Genomic DNA, 14,046 nt, shown 5'->3' with positions numbered 1-14,046 from the left:
TTGATAATTTCTCACGTTTCTCTTTAATTTGGTTCAATTTGTTGAACAAGAACGTAGCAACTATATAGGTGCTCGTCCCCGCACATAGTGGAAACATGATTAAAGAGAGGGAAGCGTCAATAAACATAGAACTCATAAAATATGAAAACTAATATTCAAGGTAATCCATGTACTCATTTTGTGATATTCTTTTAAGAAAAAATATTATATTTTATTTAAAGTCAATTATTATTTTTCAATTATTTATTTTTTTTATATATTTCATGTTAATTGGAGGCTTGACGTGAAACACACGTGCAATACACGTCGCTAATCTAGTCATTTTTAAAAGTCCATGGATATATTTAGCTTTTTGCTGTATTAAATAACTACGTGAAGAAGTAGATCAAATCAAATTTAGAACTCTAAGCATTATTAATAAGATCAATTGTAAAATACAACTCTAATTAAACTTTCTTATAAGAGAGTACCACAAGACAACATGGACCAACTAGTATGAAATGAGTCAATAACTGAAAAATAATATTATTTCACATTAATAGTGATTGTACAAATTCCAACATTACTACTTCCAATCATACAATTTCCCTAGTTGATTAAATTGACCACCAGCATAAAAACCATCTTCTAGTACTTTCCAATAACACATACGGGGTTTAGCAATAGAACAATGATCGGTTAGGTGCCTATTAAAAACATCCAATACATTTTGTTTTTCACCCCATCAAAAATGATAAAAGAAGCGAGTAATTTGAAAAAAGTTCATTTTAAAAGAAAAACTAAACTCATAACCCAAATTAAGGATTAGATGTCCAAGATCATAATCTCCAGATGCACAGTGCAACCATAGAGGCGTATTATTGTGCGGAAGACCATTAATTATATGAACCTCGTAATCATTGTATATTGGGAAAGTCTCATTAACAAAGATACTGCTAATATACAAGATGATGAGTAAAATGCAGATTTATTTGATCGAATTCATTCTTGATTTCTTGAAACGACTTCTTTTACTTTAGCTAACTTTTATAGGGGTAAATAATTACATGATTTTTGCCTTTATTAAAATCTAGATAAGATCATAACTTAATGTTTTGAAAGAATTAAATTCAGGATTTGCTCATTTTTAATTCTAATTAATCGTTCTTTATCTTAACAATCTGCTATGGATTATAGTTAGACCTCTCTATAGGAGAAGTGTTTGTCCGAAAATTTCATGGCTACTATAGAGAGGTGTTGTTATATATGTGTACTGATATTTGACGTTCAAATCTCATTTAGCTTTTATAAACAAAAGTATGCAAAATTAGAAAGAGAATGAATATAAAAAAGACAAACATTAGTAGTCTTTTCCTCGTGAAGTTATGAAATAATTGATGTGTACAATTTAAATATATTTTTTTTCTTTAAATTAGATTTTTATACTTGAAATTTACGTGTGGATGACATTAATGATGATTATCATAAATATTTTAATATTTTATTTTGTATATAATATATTTTTTATATTTGAGTATGTTGTTATAGAGAGGTAACTTTATAAAGAGTTTACCACTGTAGTAAAATCATTATTTTTTTTTTGGTAAGTAAATTTTTATTTACCAAAGTAGCCACACAAAACTGGAAGCAAGCCCCAAGATTTGCTTGGACACCATGATTCGTTCCCCTTAGCTACACTATCTTTTCAAATTAAAGGGTACATATTCAAATTTTGCATTCTATCCGCTAACTTAGGTTGTTGGGATCCTCGCACATGTATATCCTATATAATTTGTCGAACCAAGACCTCCTTCGTAATGTGTTTTTGTTGAAATATCTATCACGATCCAAAAATAAAGGTTATGATGGCACTTGTCGCGGTGTACCTCACCCAAATCAATACAAAAAGAGAAAAGGACAGAATTATCCCAAGGTAAGGCTTCTAGAGCGAAGTCAAACTATATAAGTAATCATAACAACGTGAAAAGAACTTATCCAAAATATCAATCATGCCCAAAATCAAGTATCAATAGTGTAAGAACTACTAATACAATTCAAGAATCAAATACATTAGAAAAATAACCACAAAGGAATAATATCTGTCTCTGAATACTAATAAAGACATAACTACTATAGAAAGTTAGAGGTGAACTTGGGACGCATGATGTCCAACCGCTACTTTGGAAGCTCCAACAATCGCCCGAATCAAGCAAGTTGAGGTGCACTCGAGCTAGGTCCTGTACCAAAAGGACACAGTAGGCATGAGTATGGTCCATTTGTACTCAGTAGGTATCATAGGCTGACCAAGCAAAGTAGTAAATAGAGAATACAAAAATATACACTAAGGGCACGTCACCTGTATTCAGAAAATATCCCACAACGGTAGCCCACACCGTTTGCACTAACAATTCTAATATATCTCACATATATTGCAACATCACACCAAGATAGAACAAAAGTACGTATTATATGACTTATAAGAAGAACAGGGGGAAACATGCATATACAAGATCATCAAATACAAGTAAAAGAAGATACGATAAATACATAGATGACAAGTCAATATGCCAATACAACACAATATAACATAATAAAATAAGTGCAATGTGTATGATAATGATGATGATGATAATTATAATGATGTACGGGATCGTTGCACAATTCCCATATACACCTACGGAGCTAAAGTTTCCCAACGTAGGACCCATGGAAGGTTCGTCAACCCGTATACAATCCACATATCTCATATCTCCTTTCCGGTACATCCTTCAAAAAGGATTTTATAAGGTGTTATAATATCTCCTCCCCGGCACATCCCTTGGGGAGGGTTTTAAAAAGGTGTTATCAGTGTTTCTCAGATGTTGTCACGGTAGTGCCAATGTTTCATGAATGAATATGATAGGAGGATGTAATGCTCACAACCAATCACAATGAGTATTTTCACAACCAACCACAATGATATATTTCCACATCCATGTGAGCCAATATTCACTCATTATTTCAGTTTCATCCACAAATTTTCACATGACTCATATACCAAATAAAATATGAATATAATCATAATGCACCAATGGTACCATATTAAGCATTTTAAAAACACAATACAATTATTCACATGTATTCAAGGCTATTAATATCACATAGGACCCCACACGGTCACACGTAACACATAATAACTCAATTTCGACAATTACATCACATATAGGTCCCCCACACGGGCACTATACATAAATAGCTATTTTTCATGATTAGTTACCACCCTTAACATATATTTTGTATCATCATTTACTACCCAATACAGTCTGAAAGAGTTAAGTCATAGCCTAACTCAAAAGTCGAAACCAGTCCGCTACACTTCGAACCCATGACTTTACTTTACACAAACAATCCCGAACTCTACTAAAAATATAAAATTTGCGCATCAAAACAAAATCAACGACACCCAAATTGACTACTTTTTGTTCGGGATCAAAACAGACCCCCGAAATGAGTTTTTGAAAAAGAAGGGTAAAATCGAAACTTTATCTTAAAAATATGTTTTTCATATTCTTAGGAACTTACAGATGAAAACACAAGTTAAATCGAGCCAAAAATGAGGTTCAAATCGAAGAAACACCATTTTTGAACTTTACCGGGTAAAATCTTTGAAATTCAGGTTAAAATCAAGAATCAAAGTTATTTTGAAGGTTAAATTGATGAAAAACTAGTAATTATAAGATAAAAATATTATTCAAGAGAAAAGAAATGAAATTAGGTTTTAAAATCAAGCCCTAAGATTTTTGGAGTTTTGAGAAATTAATCAAGAAATTACTAAGAAAATAGTGAATTCTTACCTTAGATCCGTAATAAAATCAAGAAATAGGTATTAATCTAGCTTCCCACACTCTCAAAAACTTTACTTTTAAGCTCCCACATTATTTTAGGGTTTAACTCTCAAGGGGCAAGATGAAAAATGAGCAAAATAGGCAAAAAAAGAGTGAAAAAGTTGTATTTATTGCAGATTTTCCGCAACATTTAATGCAGATTTTTCCCTTAAGTTGAAATGGACTTCGACGGGGTGCCCGAAATTCGTTCAAAGTATGATATACACAAACGAATAATTCAACCATACTAAATTCGACGTTCTGGACGTATTGGCGATATCATATTTTCGAAAAAATGTTATTTTCACAAAGTTGACCTCCGAAACCCGAAATCATAATTTTTCAAACCGAGGGTCGAAATGAGATTTAAAAGCCGTAAAATCATACCAAAATTTTAACACCCAAAAATCGACATTCTGAATCTGCTGGAGAAGTCAGGTTTTTCATCCGAGGTCGTTTCAACCAAATGTGGGTCCCACACCTATATTTCTAATTTTTTAACTTTCCGACTAATAGGTCAAAATGAGCTCGGGTGCACCGAAACCCAAATCAAAGGCCTACCTATCCTAAAATCAATATTATGGAGTTGTTGGCGCAGTCTGTTCGGGCATCCGTCGCACGGATCAAAAGATATCCATATAAGTCCAAAATAAGGCTCTCGAAGCCATAAAAACCACAATATCACATGAATGATATCAAAATGCATCGAAAATCATGCCAATCACTCCCACACCCCAGCAATATCATAGTGCAACTACGGGGAGGAGTAAAACAGTTAAAACACATAAAATCACACATTTCATCATAGGTCGTTACATCCTTCATTTTTGGGTCGTGACAATTTTGCTCCATCCATAAGCAATAAACAGCTCCCACCATTGTCATACGATAAAATTGAGCTCTGTAACACTTTTCTTTCATCCACTTGATTTCCCATTCTACTTTCTCGTTCCAGTTCATAACTTGACGTTAGATACCTTGCCATTGTAACAAACTACTCCACACTGTCTTAGAGAAACTACAGGAAAAAAATAAGTGGTCAACGTCTTCTATAACTTTTTGTCATAGCGAGCAATCCTCAGATTCCACAACACCCTATTTTGCTAGCCTTGACTTAGTTGCAAGTTTTTGATTCACTATAATGTAGAGGATGAATAGCCATTTAGGAGCAGCATAGTTTAACCAAACCAACTTCCTCCATTGAACTTTCTCCATCTCCCCTCTTATTTTTGCATACATTTTTTTGATAGAACACTTCTTCATACTTGTCAAATCATGCTCATTATAACCTGCTGATTGAATGTATTTATATGACTTCAATACTCTCTGTACAATCCACGAAGCTTACGTATTTTGTATTCCTCATATGCCATCATTCCCATAGTATTTGTGTACTCAAATAACCAACAACTTGCCCTTTTTCTTACATAGATTCCATAATAATTTTTCCAGTGCTGTCTTGTTCCAAGTATACACATTATTGAAATCAACCCACCCGCAGATTTAGGTTGACACAACTTTTCCCAAGCTATTAGAGACTTCTTATATGATTCAACAGTTCCGGTCCATAAGAATTTTCTACAAATAGCCTCAATGGCTTGGATAATCTTCTTAGGTAAAGTAAATATTTTAGACCAAAAAATTTGTATTGCAAACAGAACACTCTTCACTAATTATGCTCAGCCTGCATATGAAAGGAACTTTGTAGTCCAACTTATAACCTATTCAAGCATTTTATCAAGGAGTGGTTTGCAATGGACTATGGACAATTTTTTAGTACTTAGGGGAAACTCTAAATACCTGATAGGCAAATCCCCTTTGACAAACTTTAGCTCCTAAATTATCAGCTCTTGAATACTCAACTTTACACCTCTAAAAAAAGACATTACTTTTATCCACATTATCCACCAATCCTGAAGCCTCGGAAAACTTCAAGAAACAGTCATAAAGGCATTGTAGTAATTTAAGATCACCTCTATTGAAAAGCAATAGATCATTTGTAAAACTTAGTTGTATTATTTGTTGGTTCTTACATCTGGGGTGGTAATGAAAATTTGAATTGTGATGTAGTGTTTTTAGGATCCTTGTAAGGTAATAGCCAAGACAAATAGGAATGGTGATAAAAGGATCACCTTGTCTAACCCCTCTTTTAGCAGTAAATGGCTTAGTAGTTGTACTATTAACCCTGAATGGATAGGAAATAGTGGTAAGACACTGCATTATCCAAGTAACAAACACTTCTGGGAATTTTCGCTCATACAGTATTTGCTCCAAATAACTCCACTCTAAGGAATCATAAGCTTTCTTCATATCCACCTTCACCATACATCTCTTAGAAACCCCCTTCCTAGCATACCCTTTAACTAGTTCATGGCTCAAAATAATGTTATTATTTATGGATCTCTCAAGAACAAATGCTAACTAATTAGCATCAACAATAGAGTTCATAACCTTATGCAGCCTATTTGTAATTATCTTAGAGATTATCTTAGATATAGTAGTGCAACAAAAGATAGGTTGGAATTCTCCAACTTTAGAAGGATGTGCACCTTAGGAATAAGAGTCACTTCAGTGCAATTGCCAGGTTTAAACATTTTACCTATTTCAAAGAATTGAAGGACTAGTTTTGTTATATCCTTCCCTACTACAGACCATGCTTTCTTGAAGAACAAAGCATTGAAACTATCCTAGCCAGGTGTCTTTAAATCCTTGATACCCTTAAGGATTTCCTCTTCCATTACAGCTGTTGCTAGCTGCAATTGTTGTATTCTATTGAGAACAGGTCCATTCTGCATAATTTTTGTATTAACACTAGGCAAAGTTGTAGCAGATTGCCCAAGTAGTCCCTTATAAAACTTCAACACATCATCCTCAAATTCTTTCTTGGTATATACTCTGTCACATGCTGAATTCATAAGACTAGTAATAGTATTTTTAGCTACTCTATTCTTTAGTTGAGCAAAGACGTAGGCAGTGTTAGCATCACCTGACTTGAGTCATTGTACCCTAGATTTTTGTTGCATTGCTCTCTCTTTAATCAAGATCCATTTCTCAAGCTGCATTTAAGGTCCTTCTCTTTTTCTCTATTTGGGGCTACCGTTACTGAATCCCTCATTTCATCCTGCATTTGGTGAAGTTGAGCTCTAAGATCTTTTACCCTTGCAGTAACACCCTTGAAGTTAGCAGTGTTAATTTCCTGCAAGTTAACTTTCACTTTCTTCAAATTTTACCATATATTTTGCATACAATTCCTACTACTAATACTACTTTTCCAAGTTGTTCGAACTTTGTTTATGAACTCTGGATGGTCAGAAATAGCATTACGAAATCGAAAAGTTTTTAGCCTATTGATTATCATGTTGTCAAGCTCCATACATAGAGGGTTATGATCAGATGTTCCAGGCACCCTAACAACAATCTCCCACTTAGGATATTTCAGTAACCATTCAGCATTCACCACAGCCCGATCAATTTTACTGTAAGTGATTCTATTAGACCAAGTATATGCACATCCTATAGTTTTCATCTCTGTCATTAATGCATCTACTAAGAACTCATTAAAATTTCTAACTTCCAAATCTTGTACGGGATTGCCTTGAATTTTTTCCTCACTAGACAAGATTGCATTGTTATCTCTCATACATAGTAAAGGCTCTTAGATACCTGCAGTAATGTCTCTCAGATCTACCCATAAACTCATCCTAGCAGGTATGCTATGTAGTCTATAGAAAACCACAAAGTTAAAGAAAACATTACTATTCCTAACACTAGCATGTATAAGCTGCTCTAACTTTCTTAAGACCACGCAATCCATTTGTTGAGGATCCCATAACAACCATAGCCTTCCTTTATCTGAATGCTCATAAGTTTCTTCATATTTCTACCCTTTAACTATCTTCTAAATTGTAGACCAAGCTAGAAGCTCATTTATTTTATGCTTAATAATTGTTATAGTTCCTACATTAACTCCTTCACAAACAACTTAAGTTCCTTTTGTTTGTAAAGTTTATTGATACCTCTAACATACCAGGTGACAAATTTCATAATGTAGTTATGTGGACATTGACTCCTTTTTCCCATCTCTTTTCCCCTTACATTTGGAATGCCTTCTGCATCTCTAGTTGTTAAAGACTCAAATCCATTAGTAAATTTTATGACCTGATTCATTTCCCGAATCTATACAGGTCCTTTAGCTGTTGATTTGGATTTCACTGAAATCTAGGGCTTTGTTGTTATTACGGAACTTTCACCAACATCCTCCTTAGTTGTATGGCCTGTAGTTTTTTCCTTAGTTATCTGTAGTTAGGCGAACTATTTAGGGACTATTTTAGGAGTTGGGTGGTGTTTTGATCCTTTATTGGTATAGAATTTGTGACCAATTTGTATACATTTAGAGTAGTATTCAGGCACCCATTCATATTGTACTTTTTGTTCAAATACTCGCCTATTTGGATCTTCTACTTTAATCATCTTAGGTAATTCTCGAGCAACATCCATTTCAACCAAAACTCTAACAAATGATATCTGATCAACCTTGGTGGTTCACCCATCTATAGATAACGGCAACCCTAATCCAATGCTAATTCGACTAAGAGAGTCCATACTCCAATAATTAAGCAGGAGATTTGGGTATTTCACCCAAATAGGGACTGTCTGTAGTACCTCCTTGTTAAATTCAAAATCTGTTGGCCACACCTTGACTATAATTGGCTTATCTAAAAGCATATACGGCCCCGAATACAATAATTCATTTCTATCATCCATGTTTGCAAACAGCACCAGAATGTATCCATCATTGTGGTAAAAAAACTTTAGGCTTACTCACTGTGTTAACGTGTAAAGCAATATACCTTTCAATCGCTGCAATTGTTGGAGAGTCTCCTATCACATCAATATTAAGGCTTGCTTTCATTCCTCCATAGCTTTCTCAATTCCATCCTTGTTAAGCTTAATTATCTTCTCCCCAGTCTTCATAACAGGTGCTACAGAGTTTAGTCTCATCCCTTTTGCAGATAATCGATGAGAGTCTAAGATATTGGCCCATGTCTTTGGTTGTTCTTCTAGATACGGCTTTTTCTGAGAAATTTTTTTCTTTGTTGTTTCCTCCTCTGCTTCACCGTGCACTTGCACTTCCACTGTCTTCTCCTTTGGTCCAGTCGATGCCATCGAAGGGCCTATGCTAGTTGATTTCGGTGTACTCTCCTTCATACGCAATGGTGGCATTGTTCCATGGGAGTTTTACCATTCGACTTACTCAAGTCATTTGTGCCTTTATCTCGTAGCGCTCTTCACCGTCGCAATACCTTTAGTACGTAGTCTTTCACGCGCCATTTTCTGATCAGTGTGCGCATGTTAGCTGGTCATGCTAACATACGCCAGAGAGAGATTAGGATTACTTATTTGTCAAATCATTATTGTTATAGGTAGAATGTCATTATAGAGAAGTAAAATATAACATCAAAAGGTTGCTATAGTGAAATGTCGTTATAACGTGGTAACGTTATCAAGAGGTCTGACCGTAGCTTTTTGCTGATAAACTAAGTGGTTGTTTGATACGTGAAATATGGACAATAATTTTGAGATAAACTTGGGATTAATTTTATCTCTGGTTTGCTATGAGGTGTTAGCTAATCTTGAAACTATTTTATATCATAATTTAAACTAAAATGACAAAATTACTATTAAATAAAAAGTAAAATAAAATAGCTTCATCGAATATCCCAACCCACGGGATATCCCTGTTCATCCAACTCTTGTACCTAAGGACTTCTAAAAATCATCAGTTAGGAAAAATTATTTTTGTCTTTTTTGACTTAAAAACGAGTGCCTAATTTCTTTTAAAATTTTACCCAAACAATACAAAAGTTCTTAAAACTATTTTGATTAAACATTATTTAAAATAAGTCAATTCAAACATGCTCAATATTATTCTCATAATACAACATTTGAACGAATTTTGTTGATTTTTTTTCATTATATAATGCAACACATAAATAATCTAAATAATAAACAAGATATAATTTTATATTTAAAATAGATCGAATAATAATACAATAGAAATGGATATGGGAGAAGTTAGTACAAAAAGTACTAAACTTGAAGAGGTAGACTTACCTCAAAATATAGATTTATTAAATAAATGGACAATTCCAAAAGTAGATATAAAAACCATTTATGAATATGGCTTTCTTGATAAATTTAAATATAAGCAGATAATAAAAACCACTGAGCAATCTATTGCTTTAAATGTTGACGAATAGACTATAAAATTACTGAATAAACGAGATATTGATATGTTTAAAAATCAGTATAATTTTATGCATATTGGTTTAGTGCAAATTGCTTTTAAACCTTTAACTTTGAAAGGCTTCGAGAAACATTTCTATCTGCACTACATGATGCTAGAAATTTAAATTTTAGACAGTCTTTGATGGGATCTATTGAATCTACTCTTGCATATGGCCCTGTATATTTTAACACTCAACCAAATTTACAGTTATCTTTGACTGATGTGAATATCCTTGATACTTTGACTTTAAATGTAAAGACCCATGGTTATAATTATGCACCTGGATCAGAACTAATATGTTTATCCTATCGCATTTATTATCGTTTGTTAGCTACAATGAATCCTCAATGTAAATTGATTGATGATGCTTCTGATTATACTATGCTTATTGAAATAAATTTTGCAAAATTCAAGGTCACTACCAGGAGACCTATAATATGGGATGAGATTAATTTTCCAAAAACATGGATTTTAAACTTAGTAATTTCTCCAAAGAGTTAACTCATATAACTCAAAATACTGACGAAAGAATTTATCTTCAATTTAATGATAATTCTACCGTTTATAACCAAAATTCTTTTTCTATGCCTAGAATGTTGCCTGCTATGAATCACATCTCTCCAGTTGAACCAGTAAATGGTCCAGCTAAAAACCGTGTTGCATCATTACATACTCTAAGTTCTGCAGAATTGCATACTCCACTTAGAAGTATTGAAAAGATTAAAATCAATCCTAAAACAAATATAATTCAAGATAATGATAATGTCCCAGATAGAGATAACCCCACTCCTTCTGAAATGGATTTTGATGTTAATTCTTGTTAATCATGATTCTATATCTAATTGATTTTAGTCCTGGTTCACAGGCAAGAAATTATATTAAAAAATAATTTTTTTTGTGAAAAATGGAAAATGTTTAGGACATGATTTTTTGAAACTTATAGTCCTGATAAAATGAAAATTATTTTTGAAGAGTTCTATGAAATGTGTGCATTAAATAATCAAATTATTTGTTTTGTGCCATGGTTTATATCAGTATACCTGCCTTTATATGCAAGAATTATTGAAAGATCTTACCAAAATTCAAATGGTACTATTTCTCAGGCTATTTACCCTCTTTAATCATCTTTTATTCTACCAAATACTACTGGTATAACTTTTTTTGCTTTTCAAAAATTCATTGATAATGAAGTTGCAAAAATCACTATTTCTAAAATAAATAGTTTAATTGGTCAAAATAATTATTTGAGTCTATATGAGAAAGTTCTTGGTGAACATATTTCCTCTCTTGATAAAAAACTCGATACTATGATAACTTTGATTAAGAAGCTAAGCGATAGTCAAAAGTTATCTGATATTGCTTCCACATCGGAAAGCTAAACAGAAGATTTGACAGCTAAGCCTCATATTCAAAAACCTCCTGATATTCAAGGATTTGGAAAACCCTGTGATTTAGAACAGCTTGAAAAATTACTTGAAAAGAAATTTTCTAGTTTAAACATAAAGCCCATAGATCTGTCTAATGCTTTTGCTGATAACCTTGAATCTACTCCAATTACGAACATAGGTACTGAAATCCAAAAAAATAAACTCAGAAGTTTGGTAAGAAAACAACCGAGAAAAAAGTATGATGATGTTCCCCGTATGCAAACTGCGTATTATCCAAGACCAACTCCTCAAGACGTTCTGATAGAGGAAAGAGATTGATCCTTGACAAACACATCTTATAGTGGAGATCATATTTACGAATGGAATTTAGATGGATTATCAGAAAGACAATTATCTATTTTAGTCCATCGTATGTTAATGTATTCTACTATTGCCAAAGTCACTAGTCCTAAAGATAGTGAAGGCAATCCTGTTCGAACAGATGCCACAATATGTAAAATGATTGTTGCAGGTTTTACTGGCCAACTTCGCGGCTGGTGGGATAACTTTCTTTCCAACAACGAAAGAAACAAAATTTTTTAGGCTAAGAATGTTTTCTAGGATTGACAACCTAGGTAGAAAACTACAAGAAAGTAGAGATGATGTTGTCTATACCCTTATGCTCACTATTATTCATCAATTTGGGGGTATATTTACTAACCAACATGAAAATACTCGTACCCTCTTAAATGACCTTATATGTAAATATTTAGGAGAATTCAGATGGCACAAGGATACTTTATTTAGTAGAGTTATGGATCTACCCGAATCCATGCTAGAACATTGGAAGGCTAGATTCATAGATGGACTTCCACCTTTTTTTGCAGAAAGGGTTAAAAGATAAACTAAGGGACAATATGGTGCAATCCGTTGGACATATTTTACTTATGGTTAGCTTGTTGCAGCCTGTACTCAAGAAGGTTTCAATCTTTGTAATGAATTGAAATTGTATAGACAAATTAAGCTATATAGGCTTAAAGAAAAAAACCCAATTAGGTGATTTTTGTGGATAATTTGGTATGGAAAATCCTTCTTCTACTTCTAAGAAAAAGAGCCATAAATATGTTGTTGTTAGAACTAATGACCCGGATAAACCCTATAGGATAAAGATAAAATCCAGACATAGATCCAAAGAAGAGTGTGAAGCCAGAAAAAACCATCGTAAGTCTACTAGATTTACGAAAAATAGGTCTTAGAGAGATTTAGCAAAAATCAAGTGTTATAATTGTGGTCAATTTGGACATATTGCTCCAAATTGTAAACTTTAAAAACTTAAGTCCTTAGGACTTTTTGGAGAGGTCCATGATAAGGTTTATGGTTTATTATATACTTCAGGTTCTGAATCTGATTATGAATATGAATCTGATTCTGACACTGAGGTTGAATTATTTGATTTAACTGATAATGAAAATCAGGCCAACAAAAAACCCTATGCTAATGTTTACACTGATTGTAATAATAATGCTTGCGATTGTGATGATACTTTCTATAAATTACAATCCCAGATTGAAGATTAAGATTTAAATATTCAAACAATCAATGCTGATAGCACTTTAGAATTATTAAAAGAAGTTACTGATGAAAAGCTTCAAAAAAAAATTATTGATCTTACTTCTTCCCAAACTAGTACTTCAAAACCTATTTATAATAAACATGTTAAGGAAAATATTGATTCTATTATTGATATTATGCCTTATTCTCTAATAGAAGTTAATAGACACCTTGCCATTAGTCAAACACCTGGTAAAAATACGTCTTTCAGTGATTTGAAAACAGAAGTCAAAAATAAAAAAAAAATTATTTATTTGAAACAAAATCAAATGATTTCAGATCATAGAATTTGAAAGATTGAAAAGGATATTTCTCAAAATGATGTTGCCTCCAGTTCCAAAGGGAAAGAAAAAATTGTGAAAATTCTGAAAATTCTAACAATGATATTATTTCTAAGCTTGATGAAGTAAATGATTATTTTTTGGGTATGATGCAAATAGTTACGGTCCATAAATGGTATATAAATTGTACTATTTTGATTAATAATAAATTTTCAGTAACTAATATGGCTATGATTGATAGTGGTGTTGATGTTACTTGCATTCAGGAAGGATTAATTCCAACTAGATATTTTCATAAAACCACACATATAGTCAAATCTGCATCTGGTCATTCCCATGATATTAATTATAAACTATCTCATGCACATATTTGTAGAAATAAGATTTGCATTCTGCATTTCTTTTTCTTATTAAAAAATCAGTTATATCCCCCTATTATTTTAGGAACGCCTTTTATAAATGTTATTTATACTTACATGCATATTGATGCGAATAGTTTCAAGGATACTTATAAAAAAACAAGAAATTTTCTACCCTTTTATTACAAATCCAGTAACAAGGGACATAAATGCTTTAATTGAAAAGAAGCATCGACGGGTAACTTTCTTACAGTTTGAAATGATGAGTATGAATATACATAATACAATGAATTCTGT

Source organism: Capsicum annuum, chromosome 5 (genome assembly GCF_002878395.1).
Source record: "Capsicum annuum cultivar UCD-10X-F1 chromosome 5, UCD10Xv1.1, whole genome shotgun sequence".
Lineage (NCBI taxonomy): Eukaryota > Viridiplantae > Streptophyta > Magnoliopsida > Solanales > Solanaceae > Capsicum > Capsicum annuum.
Note: the sequence above shows the minus strand (reverse complement) of the source record.